We start from the raw sequence: 15,364 nt of genomic DNA, 5'->3' as shown, positions 1-15,364 counted from the left end.
CTTGGGGTGCTCCGGTTTTGTTTGTGAGGAAGAAGGATGGATCCCTCAGACTTTGTATCGACTACAGACAGTTGAACAAGGTCACTACCAAGAACAAGTACCCTTTGCCGAGGATCGACGATCTATTCGACCAGCTAGCAGGAGCAGGTTGTTTCTCCAAAATAGATCTGAGATCAGGGTACCATCAGTTGAGGATAAGGAATGAAGATGTACCGAAGACAGCTTTCAGGACCAGGTATGGGCACTATGAGTTCCTTGTGATGCCGTTTGGGTTGACCAACGCCCCTGCAGCATTCATGGACCTCATGAACAGAGTATTCAGTCAGTATCTGGATCACTTCGTTATTGTCTTCATAGATGATATCTTAGTGTATTCCAGAGATGCAGAGGAGCATGCCCATCACCTGAGGACAGTTTTGCAGACCTTGAGAGAGCATGGCTTGTATGCCAAGTTTTTCAAGTGTGAGTTTTGGCTTAGGAGCATTTCATTCTTGGGGCACATTGTGTCAGAACAGGGTATTGAAGTAGACCCCAAGAAGGTAGAGGCTGTAGCTAACTGGCCTAGACCCACCACAGTGACCGAGATCAAGAGTTTTCTGAGTTTAGCAGGTTACTACAGGAGGTTCGTTCAGGACTTCTCAAAAATTGTTGCTCCTATGACCAAATTGACAAAGAAGAATCAGAAGTTCATATGGACCGATCAGTGTGAGGAAAGCTTTGAGGAGCTTAAGAGGAGGTTGACTTCAGCACCGGTGTTAGCTCTACCAAAAAGTGATGATGACTTCTCAGTATATTGTGATGCGTCCCGTGTGGGATTGGGTTGTGTGCTAATGCAGAATGAGAGGGTGATCGCTTATGCTTCTAGGCAGCTGAAGAAGCATGAGCTGAATTACCCCACACATGACCTAGAGATGGCAGCAGTGATCTTTGCACTCAAGATGTGGAGGCATTACCTTTATGGGGTAAAGTGTGAGATCTTCACAGATCATAGGAGCCTGCAGTACATCCTGAGTCAGAGAGAACTGAACTTGAGGCAGAGGAGATGGGTAGAGCTGTTGAGTGACTATGATTGCAAGATTCAGTACCATCCGGGTAAGGCGAATGTTGTGGCAGACGCCCTAAGCCGGAAATCACTCGGCAGTCTATCCCACATTTCAGCAGAGAGGAGGCCGGTGGTGAAGGAGTTCCACAGACTTATGAGTGAGGAATTACAGTTGGAGTTGTCTGGCACAGGTGCCTTAGTGGCTCAGATGAGAGTGACACCCGTGTTTCTGGAGCAGGTAGCTCAGAAACAGCATGAGGACCCAGAGTTGGTCAGGATAGCCAGAACGGTTCAGTCAAGCCAGAGTAATGAGTTCAAGTTTGATGATAAGGGGATCCTCCGCTACGGGAACAGATTATGTGTGCCAGATGACATTGGTCTGAAGGGAGATATTATGGGGGAAGCCCATAATACCAGGTATAGTGTTCACCCTGGAGCCACCAAGATGTATCAGGATCTGAAGAGAGTGTATTGGTGGCCAGCTATGAAGAAGGACGTGGCACTGTTCGTGTCAGCCTGCGATGTGTGTCAGAGGGTGAAACTAGAGCATCAGAAGCCGGCCGGAATGTTGAATCCACTACCGATTCCAGAGTGGAAATGGGAGAATATAGCTATGGACTTCGTAGTGGGGTTACCGGCGGCGTCCAACAGATTGGACTCCATATGGATGATTGTGGACAGACTCACCAAATCTGCTCACTTCATCCCTGTCAGGAGTGGTTACTCTGTGGACAAGTTGGCGCAGGTGTACGTAGATGAGATTGTCAGACTGCATGGGGTCCCGGTATCTATAGTGTCAGATAGAGGGCCCCAGTTCACCTCCAGGTTTTGGCGGAGTCTGCAGAACGCTATGGGTACCAGATTAGACTTCAGTACTGCATTCCACCCACAGACGGACGGACAGTCAGAGAGGACCATCCAGACAATAGAGGATATGCTCAGAATGTGTGTGCTAGATTTTGGCGGTTCTTGGAGGCAGCATCTACCTTTGGTGGAGTTTGCCTACAATAACAGCTATCATGCTAGCATAGGGATGGCTCCATATGAAGGTTTGTATGGGAGGAAGTGCAGATCACCTATCTGCTGGGAGGAAGTAGGAGAGAGGACTCTTGCGGGTCCGGAATTAGTAGAGCTTACCAGCAGGGTGGTACCCATTATCAGAGAGAGGATCAAGACTGCTGCTAGTCGGCAGAAGAGTTATGCAGATATCCGCAGAAGACAGCTAGAGTTTCAGGAGGGGGATTTGGTTTTGCTCAAGGTGTCTCCTATGAAAGGAGTGGTTCGGTTCGGGAAGAAGGGTAAGTTAGCTCCACGGTACATCGGTCCTTTCGAGGTGCTTCAGAGGGTCGGTAATGTGTCGTACAAGCTAGACTTGCCTGCTTCGATGGAGAGAATCCATCCGGTTTTCCATGTTTCTCTGTTACGGAAGTACGTGTCAGATCCGAGTAAGGTTCTTAGTGAGCCTGATGTAGAGATCCAAGAGGATCTCACCTATGTAGAGCAGCCAGTGCGGATTCTTGACACTCAAATCAGAAAGTTGAGGAACAAGGAAATCCTGATGGTAAAGGTCCTTTGGAACCACCACAACTTAGAGGAATGCACCTGGGAGACACGGGAGTCCATGCTCCAGCAATACCCCCATCTGTTTTGAGGTGAGTGTTAGTTGTTCTATGTGTTGCATGTATGATATATTGTATGCTATGTTGTATGTTATGATTGATGCCATGCTTTGTATTAGTTGAGGAACATTCGGGGACGAATGTTCTTAAGGGGGGGAGAATGTAATACCCGGCTAGACTCCGGTATCGGAATCCCTACCGTCCGGTGGGACCTCTGATGTCGGAAACCTCTAGAAGGGTAAAACTATGATTTTATGAAATGTTTTCATGTATTTCATGTTTTTAAGTAAGAAATTAAATGAGTTTTTGCATGAAAAATCCTTGGAGGAAAACCCAGGTTCGGCCGCCGAACTCCAAAGATCGGCCGCCGAACATGCATGCTTTCGGAGGGACTTTAGGCGCCCGAAAGCATGAGTAAAGGAAGTCCAGGTTCGGCCGCCGAACCTCATGTTCGGCCGCCGAACCTTGCATGCATGCGGAGGCACTTTCGGCCCCCGAACGTGGCCTGGCCAGCCACCTATAAAAGGGGCACTTAGCCGAAATGAGAGAGTTTTCTCCCATTTTCAGCCGCAGCAAGCTTCCGACCTCCCTCTCCCAAATCTTGTGTTTTTCCTTCAATCCCCACCATTTTCTTTGAGTTTTAAGGTTCCACAAAGGTTTTTGAGTGTTTTTAAACAAGTTTTGGAGCTTGGAAGTCTTGGAGCTAAATCCCTCCATTTTTTCGAGCTAGGGTCGTTCTTCCTCTCGATCTTCAAGAGGTAAGCTTCGATCTATGCTTCTTTTATGTTTTATGAAAGTTTTATGCAAGTTGATGGGGTAGAATGCATGTTTAGGCTTGTTGTTAGGTTTATGGGTTTATGTTGTGATTTGAGCAATGTATGTTGGAAATGTGTTGTTTGAAGTGTTGTAGTTGGGGTATTTTGTAGTTTGAGACCCCTAGGTGTGATGTATGATGTGTATGCATGTGTAGAAACAAGTTTATGCATGTTTTGAGGCGTTTTGGAGGCTGTGGACACAAGGGAGCCAAGTTTCTGCCCTTCGGCAGAAACTCAGGTTCGGCCGCCGAAGTGACTTTCGGCCGCCGAACCCCCTTGTGGAGGCAGTTTCGGCTGCCGAAGCCTGCCCCCGAAACTCAAGTTTCGTCTCTGTCTGGGAGGTTCGGCCGCCGAAAGTGCCGCCGAACCTGCATGACTTTCGGCTGCAGAGGGACTTTCGGCCGCCGAACCTGCCGCCGAAAGTGCCCTGTTCAGCCGTTTCTCGCATGTTTTCATGTGATGTTTTCAGGATGTTTTAGGGGGTTTTTGGGGAGTATTTTAGAGTCATGTTCATGTATGTTTGGTCCCTCATTTGAGTCCACCTGTGTAGGTTCGGACCCGAGGAACCGAGACCCCCAGCAGTGAGCCAGCTGCTTCAGAGTCTCTTCAGAGCTAGCCAGAAGTGAGTGGAATAAACTTTAAGTTTTAAAGCAAATTAATGAAATGTTTTAGCATGATTCACGCATCATGAATGCCATGAGATATATTAGGTTGTTTACATTAGAATTCACGAATATGTTGCATTGCATACTTTGTTGTTGATGTGGATGAATGTTGAATGATCCATTAGCCCTTGTATGTCATGATAGCCATGTGAGTCCAGGTGTGCCTGCTACGGCTCTACGCCCCTGGCACTATGACGGATTATGGAAGTCCGGGTGTGCCTGCTACGGCTCTACGCCCCCGGCATGTATAAGTAAGAAAGATAGGGGCTAAATGGTGACAAGTTCATCCTTGTTGTGAAATGTTTGTGTTATGGCGCATACATGAAAGCATGATTTAAATTGATGTTTTATTATTCTGCTCACTGGGCTCTAGTAGCTCACCCCACTCCCTTTATCCCCAGAGTTGCAGGTACAGGATAGATCGGGAAGTCGGCTAGAGTGAAGTTAAGTCATGTATGTTGTAATAGATAGTAGTGGACATGAACATAATGTAATGAGTATTTATGACCATGTAATGTAATGAATGATTTGATGATGTATGAGGATTATAGTAGTGCTTGACCTAGAGGTGTGTGAATCCCCATTATGTACAGAGTGTTTAATGAGTAATGATGTTAATGACCATGATTATCCAAGCTGATATGTATGATGATGATACCCCATTGGAGTATTGATGAGGACTCCAGTGTGGGGTTTATGTATGATTTTGTGCATGCACAGGTTTTGCTTGGATAAGAGAAAAGAAAATTTTTTACAGATCATGTATATGTTGTTATGTATGGGATTCCACAGGTTTACAGGAGGTATGTAGGCTTGCTACGGGTCCCGGCGGCCTTAAGCCGATCTGGATCCTAGCGCCGGTAACGGGTCGGATTTCCGGGTCGTTACAGCCTATCAAAAATTGGCGCCATTGCCGGGGAACTTGATTTAAACTAACGTATTTTCCCTTTATGACCAGGTCTGGCCGTAAAGACAACCTTCTTTACGATCCGGAGATAGAATGCACCGCCAAGAGCCTAAGGAAGCAAGCTAACTTGAAGAACCAAGCCTCAAAAGCATCTTCATCAGCAACACCATCTCACAGATTACCTACTGCCCCTACTGCAGAAATTTCTGCACCAGCAGAAACCTTCATCACCGCACCTGCAACTGTTGTATTTGAACCAGAAACTGAATTTCTAGTTATGGCAGAAAATCCAGCAATGGCACAACAACCTGCTGTCCGTGAAGAAGCTGAAATTCAAGCTGAAAATCTGCCCATCCCTGTCCACGCACCACAACCACAGCCACGGGAGAGAACTCTCGGAGAGTTAGCTGAACCAGCTGGAGACCTAGCACCCTTATGCATTGCATATCCCCCATTGACAGCACCTTTTGAACTAAAGACAGGTCTGATCCATCTCCTTCCCAAATTCAGAGGCCTAGAAAATGAAGACCCTCACAAGCATTTGAAGGCATTCCACATTGTGTGCTCAACCATGAGACCCCAAGGTATTCCCAAAGATGATATCAAACTTAGAGCCTTCCCTTTTTCCCTTGACGACTATGCCAAGGAATGGCTATTCTACTTGCCACCCGGATCCATCACATCATGGGCTGATATGGTAAGAGCATTCTTGAGAAAATTCTTCCCAACCTCAAAAGCCATAGGCATCCATCGAGAGATTAGTGGCATAAGGCAAAAGCACTCTGAAGGCTTGTATGAGTACTGGAAGAGGTTCAAAAAGTTGTGCACAAGCTGCCCTCAACATGATATTTCTGACCAATCTCTCATTGAGTACTTCTATGGAGGTTTGCTACCCTCAGAGAGAAAATTTATTGACGCAGCATGTGGAGGGTCAATTGAAAGAAAATCACCTCGAGAGATGAGGGAATTAATTTCCACCATGGCTGCAGCTTCTCAGCAATTTGGAGATCAAGAGCTGCCACCAAGAAGGGTAAATGAGGTGAGTACATCCATTTTAGCATCCCAAATTTCTAAACTCACCAATGCTGTCCGTAGCCTTGTTGTGGGTCAAACCCAACAAGTTCAGCAGATTCAGCAGCCCAAGACATGTGGAATATGTGCCAACAACCACCCAACTGATCTATGTCCTTCCCTTCAAGAGGAGGACCAGCAAGTCAATGCTGTTGGAGGTTTCAATGGGCAAAGAAGGTATGATCCCTATGCAAATACTTATAATCCAGGCTGGAGGGACCATCCAAATTTCAGTTATGCAAGAGGAAACCAATACCCAAGCTACCAGTAAAGGAACCAAGCTCAAGCTGCACCTCAGAACTTCAATGCATCTCTTGAAGAGATTGTGAAGAATTTAGCAAGTACCGTGCAAAATCTTGAGAAACAAGTAAGCCAAATGGCCACTTCAATGAGCAAATATGAGTCTCAAGGGAAGCTACCCTCCCAAACTGAGATAAATCCAAGGCAAAATGCTAGTGCCATCACATTGAGGAGTGGAAAGGAGTTGCAAGACAATAGGGCTGAAAAATTACAAAAACAGGCCATGGAAGAAATTATGCCAGAAAGTGATCAGGGCAGTGATTTGCCCAATTCACTCGTAGAAACTGACCCGATCGCTGGGCAAACTGAGCTGTCCAGCAGTGATTTGCCCAAATCACCAGAGAAGGCAGAGAGTGATCTGCTCAAATCAACAGACCAGGCAGAATCCAGTCAAAGGCAGAAACAGCAACCAACAGAAAAGTTCAAGGTACCTCCTCCCTTCCCAAAGAGATTTGCAAGGTCCCAAAAGGAGAAAGAAGAAAAAGAGATACTTGAGACACTCCGCAAGGTGGAAATCAACATTCCCCTACTTGATGCTGAAAAGCAAATTCCAAGGTATGCCAAGTTTCTCAAAGAGCTATGCACCAACCGAAGGAAACTTATAGAACGTGAAAAGGTAAGTGTGGGGGAGTGTGTTTCAGCTGTCATCCAAAGGAAACTTCCAACCAAATGCAAGGATAGAGGAATGTTCGCGGTTTCATGCAAAATAGGCAATGTAGGGATAAAGAAGGCCATGTGTGACCTTGGAGCTTCAATAAATGTCATGCCTCTTTCCATTTTTAACTTTTTGAATGCAGGTACACTCAAGGGCACCAGCATTGTGATCCAATTAGCTGACCGATCCGTTGTCTACCCCAAAGGAGTGCTAGAAGATGTGTTGGTGCAAGTGGACCAATTAGTCTTTCCAGCAGATTTTTATGTTATTGACATGGAGGAAGACAAGAGCAACACCACCTCTGATATCCTACTTGGAAGACCATTCTTAAGTACAGCAAGAACTAAAATTGATGTGCATGATGGCACATTGACTATGGAGTTTGAAGGGGAAGTTATCAAATTTAATGTTTATGATGCCATGAAATTCCCCAATGATGTTTCTCCTGTTTATGGCCTTGATGTTATTGATGATTTAAGTCAAGAAATTTTTGATTTTGATCAAGAAAATTTACTTTATGATGGTCTTTGCAGGAAAGGAGAAGTGGACAGCAACATCACTGAAGCAGAAAAAACAGCAGACTGCTGTAACTTGCTGGATGTGGGTGATTTGCCCAGTGATTTGCCCAGATCACCAGATAATCTGCTCAAATCACAGACCAAATCACTGGAGCAGACAGACTTGACAGAGAGTGATTTGCCCAGATCACCAGATAATCTGCCCAAATCACAGCCCAAATCGGACAGCAAACAACAGAAATCAGCACAGACAGCAACTGCACCAGAACTGAAACCATTACCCAGCCACCTTAAATATGCCTACTTGGGAGCTGGAAATTCACTTCCAGTCATTATTTCTAACCAGCTCAGCCAAGAAGAAGAGGAAAAGCTCCTTGATCTATTGAGGAAGCACAAGAAAGCAATTGGGTGGACCTTGGAGGACATAAAGGGTATCTCACCATCAACATGCATGCATAGGATTCTCATGGAGGACGAGTGCAAACCTGTTCGTGAGGCACAAAGAAGGCTGAATCCACCAATGATGGAGGTCGTGAAGAAGGAGATAGTGAAACTCCTAGATATTGGGGTCATCTACCCCATTTCTGACAGTAAATGGGTGAGTCCCATTCATGTGGTACCAAAGAAGACTGGGATTACCATTATCCCTAATTCTGAAGGAGAGCTAGTACCCACTCGTGTGCAAAATGGGTGGAGAGTTTGCATGGACTACAGGAAGCTCAACACAGCCACAAGGAAGGACCACTTTCCCTTGCCATTTATGGATCAAATGCTTGAAAGACTTGCTGGAAAAAGTCATTACTGCCTCCTAGATGGATATTAGGGATTTTATCAAGTTCCCGTTGCACCTGAAGACCAAGAGAAGACCACTTTCACATGCCCATTTGGCACCTTCGCATTTAGGAGGATGCCCTTTGGTCTTTGCAATGCACCAGCCACTTTCCAAAGGTGTATGATGAGTATTTTTTCTGATTATGTGGAGAAAATTATTGAAGTCTTCATGGATGACTTTACGGTGTATGGCAACTCATTCAATGAATGCCTAGCCAACTTGGAGAAAATACTTCAAAGGTGTTTGGAGACAAATCTAGTCCTCAACTACGAGAAATGACACTTCATGGTCAGCCATGGCTTAATCTTGGGCCATATTGTTTCAGCAAAAGGGATTGAGGTGGACAAAGCCAAAATTGACACCATCAAAAATCTGCCCTATCCAACCAGCATTAGGGAGATTAGATCATTCCTTGGACATGCTGGTTTTTACAGGAGGTTCATCAAGGATTTTTCCAAGATAACTCAGCCTTTGTGCAGGTTATTGCAGCAAGATGTCCCATTTGAATTTGATGATAGCTGCAAAACAACTTTTGATTTGATCAAATCACTGCTAATTTCTGCCCCAGTCATCCAGCCACCTGATTGGACCCTTCCATTTGAGATCATGTGTAATGCCAGCAACTTTGTTGTTGGTGCAGTGTTGGGACAGCATGTAGGGAACTCTCCTCATGTTATTCACTATGCCTCACGCACTCTAAATGCTGCACAATGCAATTATTCAACCACAGAAAAAGAGTTGCTGGCTATTGTGTTTGCATTGGAGAAGTTTCGGTCCTATCTACTTGGGACCAAGGTGATCATATACTCAGACCATGCTGCATTGAGGTATTTAATCAAGAAAAAGGAGTCCAAACCAAGGCTAGTACGTTGGATATTGTTGCTACAAGAGTTTGACTTGGAGATTCGTGACAAGAAGGGAAAAGAGAATCTTGTGGCTGACCACCTCAGCAGAATTTTTTCAGAAATGGAGCCATGCCCCATCAATGAGACTTTCCCTGATGAGCGCCTCTTTGCTGTCCAAGAAGAGGAACCATGGTATGCTGATATTGTTAATTTCCTTGCCACAGGTGATTTGCCCACTGATTTGCCCAAACACATGAGAGACAAGATCAAGAAAGATGCAAGGTATTATGTGTGGGATGAGCCCTACCTATGGAAGCATTGTGCAGACCAAGTAATCCGAAGATGCATTCCAAATCATGAGATTTCTTCTGTCCTAACTTTCTGCCACTCTTACAGTTGTGGGGGACACTTTGAGCCACGCAAGACAGCCTTGAAAATACTTGAAAGTGGGTTATTTTGGCCTAACATCTTCAGAGATTCTTATTTATTTTGTAGGTCATGTGCAAGATGCCAACAAACGGAAAACCTTGGCAACCGAAGTGAAATGCCACAAGCCCCCATCATGGTGTGTGAAATCTTTGACATATGGGGTATTGACTTCATGGGGCCATTCCCACCTTCCTTTGGCAACACCTACATACTCCTAGCTGTGGATTATGTGTCCAAGTGGATTGAAGCCAAGGCAACAAGGGCTGATGATGCTAAAACAGTTTGTGACTTTGTAAAATCCCACATTTTCTCAAGATTTGGCCTGCTCAAGGCCATAATCAGTGACCGAGGCACCCATTTTTGCAACAAGGTAGTAGAATCTCTCCTCAAGAAGCATCATGTCATCCATAAAACCTCTACTGCCTATCACCCTCAAACAAATGGGCTGGCTGAAGTGTCAAATAGGGAGATCAAGTCCATCTTGGAAAAAACGGTCTGCCCAAATCGCAAGGACTGGAGTACACGCCTCAATGATGTCTTATGGGCATATAGAACAGCATATAAAACCCCAATTGGGATGTCTCCATATAGGCTGATTTATGGGAAAGCTTGTCATCTACCCGTGGAACTTGAACACAAAGCCTATTGGGCTGTGAAGAGCTGCAATCTTAATGAAAAAGAAGCTGGAGCAAACAGAAAGTTGCAACTTCAAGAGCTTGAAGAAATTCGGCGTGATGCATATGAAGCTTCATGGGATTACAAAACAAAGACCAAAGCCTTCCATGACAAAAATTGTAACGACCCGGAAATCCGGACCGCTACCGGCGCTAGGATCCAGATCGGCATAAGGCCGCCGGGACCCGTAGCAAGCCCACTAAGCATCCTGTACAGTTGGTATAATCCCAAACATGATCAAACATTACCATAAAACATAAAACTGTAAACTTTTTCTTTAACCCGTTTGACCTGTGTATGCACTATGACTGAACTCATAGAACCCCTAGGGTCAGCATACCCTATGTCAAACTCGGTCCATCACATGAAACAACATAAAATAAAACTCATGTACAAGGGGATTATCCAACTCGGGCCAAGCACAATACTATAACTCTGAACATATAACATAATGTCATATTACAACATAACTCTTTTACATCCTTACACAACTTTACGTTACATCATGTCCACTGCTATTCTATTACATAACATGACCATAACCATATCTTGTCGTCTTCCTGAACTACCTCTGACCCTGCAAACCTGGGGTTAGGGGAGAGGGGTGAGCTAAAAAGCCCAGTGAGCAGAAACCATAAAAGAAAACAGTTCATTTTAAAGTATGCTATCATGGAATGCGTCACATCACAAATATATCACCTCAAGGATGAATCTGTCACCAATAGCCCTCTACATATCAATCTCGTACCATAACAAGTCAACAATACTCTATGCCAGGGGCGATACGGCCACACCTGGACTTCACATACTTTATGCCAGGGGCGATACGGCCACACCTGGACTTCTCATACTTTATGCCAGGGGCGATACGGCCACACCTGGACTTCTCATACTTTATGCCAGGGGCGATACGGCCACACCTGGACTTCTCATCTCATATCATATCATACATGCCATGCCATATCATTTCATATCATATCATAACATACTGAGGGCTAGAGGATCATCCAGTATCCATCCACATCATTATCATCGTATTATGCAATGCATCATATTCGTGAATTCTAATGCAAACAACCTATTGCATAACATGGTATTCATGATGCATGAACATGTTTGAGCATGCTGAAAACATTTGATTTAAAACATAAGGGTCAGTTCCACTCACCTCTGGCTAGCTCTGGACAAACTCTGAAGCAGCTAACACTGCTAAACACCTTGGTTCCTCGGGTCCGATCCTACATAGGTGGACTCCAGTGAGGTGCCAAACATACTCTAAACAACTCATAAACAACTACCAAAAAACCCCCTAAAGCATCACTTAAACATGCATAGAAAACACTCATGAAACGGCTGGACAGGGCACTTTCGGCGGCACCTTCGGCGGCCGAAGGTCCCTTCCAGAGACGAAAGTCAGGCAGGTTCGGCGGCACCTTCGGCGGCCGAACTCTCTCTCCAGAGACGAAAGTCAGGCACTTTCGGCGGCCGAACATTATCTTCGGCGGCCGAAAGTCTGCTTTCAAGCCAAAACCCAACTTTCGGGGGCAAGGTTAGGCGGTCAATCCCTGCATCCTCAGGCAGGTTCGGCGGCCGAAACCACCTTCGGCGGCCGAACCTGAGTTCATCCAGAACTCAGCCTTTGTGCATTTCAAGCCTCCCAAACCTTCCAAACACCCCAAAAAAAGCATCCAACTTCTCAAACACATGCATACATCCTTAACCATGCACAAGGGAGCTCAAACAAGCTTAAACTCCCAAAAACAACATCTAAAGCATACATAGATAGTTTATGACCCACATAGGCCAAAACCATCAAAACAAACCAAACCTCACATAATCTCTCCCAATCATGCATACTTTCTCCCATATGCTCAAGGGGCTTGAAACTAACTTAAACCCCAACACAAACATCACAAGAACATACATTATCATACATTGGGCATAAAACCCACATAAACCCTAACATGCATATCTACCCATACTCAACCATCAAAACCTCTTAAAACTCACTTAAAACTTCATGAAACGTAAAGGAAAGCATAGATCCACACTTACCTCTTGAAGATCGAGGGTTTGTGCGAGCTCTAACTTGGAGATGGGAGGAAACTACTCCTTGGGTCTCCAAGCTCCCAAAACTTTGATCTAAGCTTGAAAACTCTTCAAAACAACCATGGAACTCATAAAAATATGAAGGAGATGAAGAGAAAACATGAAAATGACCAAAGGAGAACATGAACACACCTGAGCTCGAGAATGGGGAGAAATCTCGCCCATTTTCGGTCTGAGGGGCTTTTATAGGTGGCCAGCCAAACCTCCTTCGGCGGCCTAACGAGCATGCAAAACACCCCCATGTTCGGCGGCCGAACTTGAGGTTCGGCGGCCGAACCTGGTTTGTTCAAACATAGCTTTCGGAGGCCAAAAGCGCTCCCAAAACCAACTCATGTTCGGCGGCCGAACTTCACTTTCGGCAGCCGAACCTGGAAAAAACCTCCTTGGTCTATTCTTTTCAAAACTAAAATCTTTTTCATTTAAAACCATGAAATCAATAAAAATCATTTTAGAAATCACATTTTTTACCCCTCTAGAAGACTCTGGCATCATCAAAATTCTATATTCCAACGGAGATTCCGCCGGAAGGTAGGGATTCCGATGCCGGAATATAGCCGGGTATTACAAAAATATCTCCAGAAAACACTTCCAGGTTGGTGATAAAGTCTTACTTTTTGATTCAAGATTCAAATTATTCACTGGAAAGTTTCGGTCTAGGTGGATTGGGCCGTTCTTGGTTGAGCATGTCTATCCACATGGAGCTATTGACATACGGAGTCCACAAACAAGCAAGGTTTTCAAGGTTAATGGACATCGTTTGAAGAAATTTTATGAAGGATTTGCTGTTCATCTTGTGGAAGAAATCCCTTTGGATTCCCCTTCCTCAATCCAATGATCAAGGCAGAAAGTCCAGCCCAAGACAGAAAACAGGGCGCTACTGCGAGGCAGCCCAGAGGCAGTGATTTGCCCAGTGATTTGCCCACTGCTTGCCCAAATCGCCGGGCAAATCGACTGAATGTACCATAATCACAAGTGATCGGGGCAGTGATTTGCCCAATTGCCCAGATAATTTGACCAGATCACCGGTCCAATCGCAAAATCAAGCACATCATCAACAAAGGGCGTGAACAGTACCAGCCCAGCAACTGCAAAGGAGGAGTGATCTGGCCAAGTGATTTACCCAAATCACTGGTCAAATCACCCTGTCAAGAATCCAGAGGGCCAGCATTAAATGATCAGGGCAGTTCACCCACCCAAATCACTTTAAGTAGTTCTTTTCTTTTATTCTTTTACTTTTTACGCTATCTACTGTTTTTATCTCTTCTTCTTCAAGATTTCTCTTCTCCGACCACCACTCACCCATCGGCAAACTCAAGACCACCATGGTAAGAATCAAAATGAAGGCCACCGGCAGACCATTCATGTGGAAGAAACTAGGGCTGCCGAGACCCATCCCCTCCGACAGTGATGACGAAGCGCGGGACACCCCTCCACCAGCCACCACCAGCACCGAAACGCCACCGGCTACAGGTACAGCAACAGGACACACCGACTCATCGGCCGTCCAGACATATCGCCGGCAAAAGAAACGACAAAGAACGCCGCCACCACCATCCATAACAGCCCCGACGGCAAACCCTGCCGGCGAAATGCCACCAGAAGCCACCACTTCCTCCGGCCACGGCCAGAAACGGCCAAGAACACAGTCGCCACCTCCACCGCCTAGATCAGAATCAGAACCAGAAACCACAATTGCCACACATCCAGCAGGACATGAGGAAGGCGACGCGCCCACTGATGTGCCCAGCAATTTGCCCACTGATGCGCCCACTAATGCACCCAGCGATCTGCCCACGGACTTGCCAAGTGACATGCCCAGCGATGTGCCCAGCGACACACTCAGTGATATGCCCAGTAATCTGCCCAGCGATTTGCCCAAGCCAGCATACCCAGATCACATCGTTCAAGCCCTGACATTTAACAAAATTTCTGAGCGCACCAGGCTGATTAAAATTTCATCTCTACCCTATCACCCAGGTAAGTATATCCACCATGGCACCCTTGGAGCACTGAGACTCCATTCCCAGGTACGTTCCCTCATCTCTGCTATTGGCTGGGACACCTTCTTCTTCCTGCGCATGCCCTCTTTCCTTGAACTCACACATGAGTTCTTCACCACATTTTATTTTGATAGGCCTGCCATGCACAACCTACACACACCAGGCACTATTGGATTTAGGTTGTTGGGGAAGCGATTTCGCTTATCCCTGCAGGAATTCGGCATTGCCATGGGCTGTGAATGCCCTCAGTCCACCTGGGACTTCCCTGCTGAGTACTTGGAATTAAGTGATAATCCCTCAGACTCATACTCACCCACCAGGTCTAAGGACCTATACCTCAGAAACCCCAGCCTGAAATACCTCCACAGATTCCTGGCTTACACATTTTCTGGGAGGAAGGATGCTTCCAACATCCTGACCAGAACTGAGTTGTATATCCTTTGGTGCATGCACAGGCACAGGAAGATTCATCTTGGATATTGGGTTGCCACCCAACTATCCAGCATCATACAATATAACAGGCCCTTGATTCTTGGTCCTTTGATCACTGCCATGGCAGTAAATCTCAAATTATTGCACCCAGCACATACTGACCTCTCCCCCACCCCCAAAACAACCCCCTTGGACCTACGCACATTAGATGATATGGGGTTGCTTTGCAAGGTGGGGGATATTTTTTCCATTGCACCTGCAGGTCCAGTAACACCACGCCATGAGTGTATTTTCAGAAGGAAGAAAGCCACCAAAAGCACCACCACCCAGCAGCCAGCCTCCACAACAGCCCCTGTAGATGGGACAACACAGGAAATAGGGCAAGAACCAACAAATACACTTCCAGCAGCCCCCCAGCAGGATGCCCATCAGCCACCTGAAGACGAAGCC

This window comes from Manihot esculenta, chromosome 6, assembly GCF_001659605.2.
Source record: "Manihot esculenta cultivar AM560-2 chromosome 6, M.esculenta_v8, whole genome shotgun sequence".
NCBI classification, from domain to species: Eukaryota; Viridiplantae; Streptophyta; class Magnoliopsida; order Malpighiales; family Euphorbiaceae; genus Manihot; species Manihot esculenta.
Note: the sequence above shows the minus strand (reverse complement) of the source record.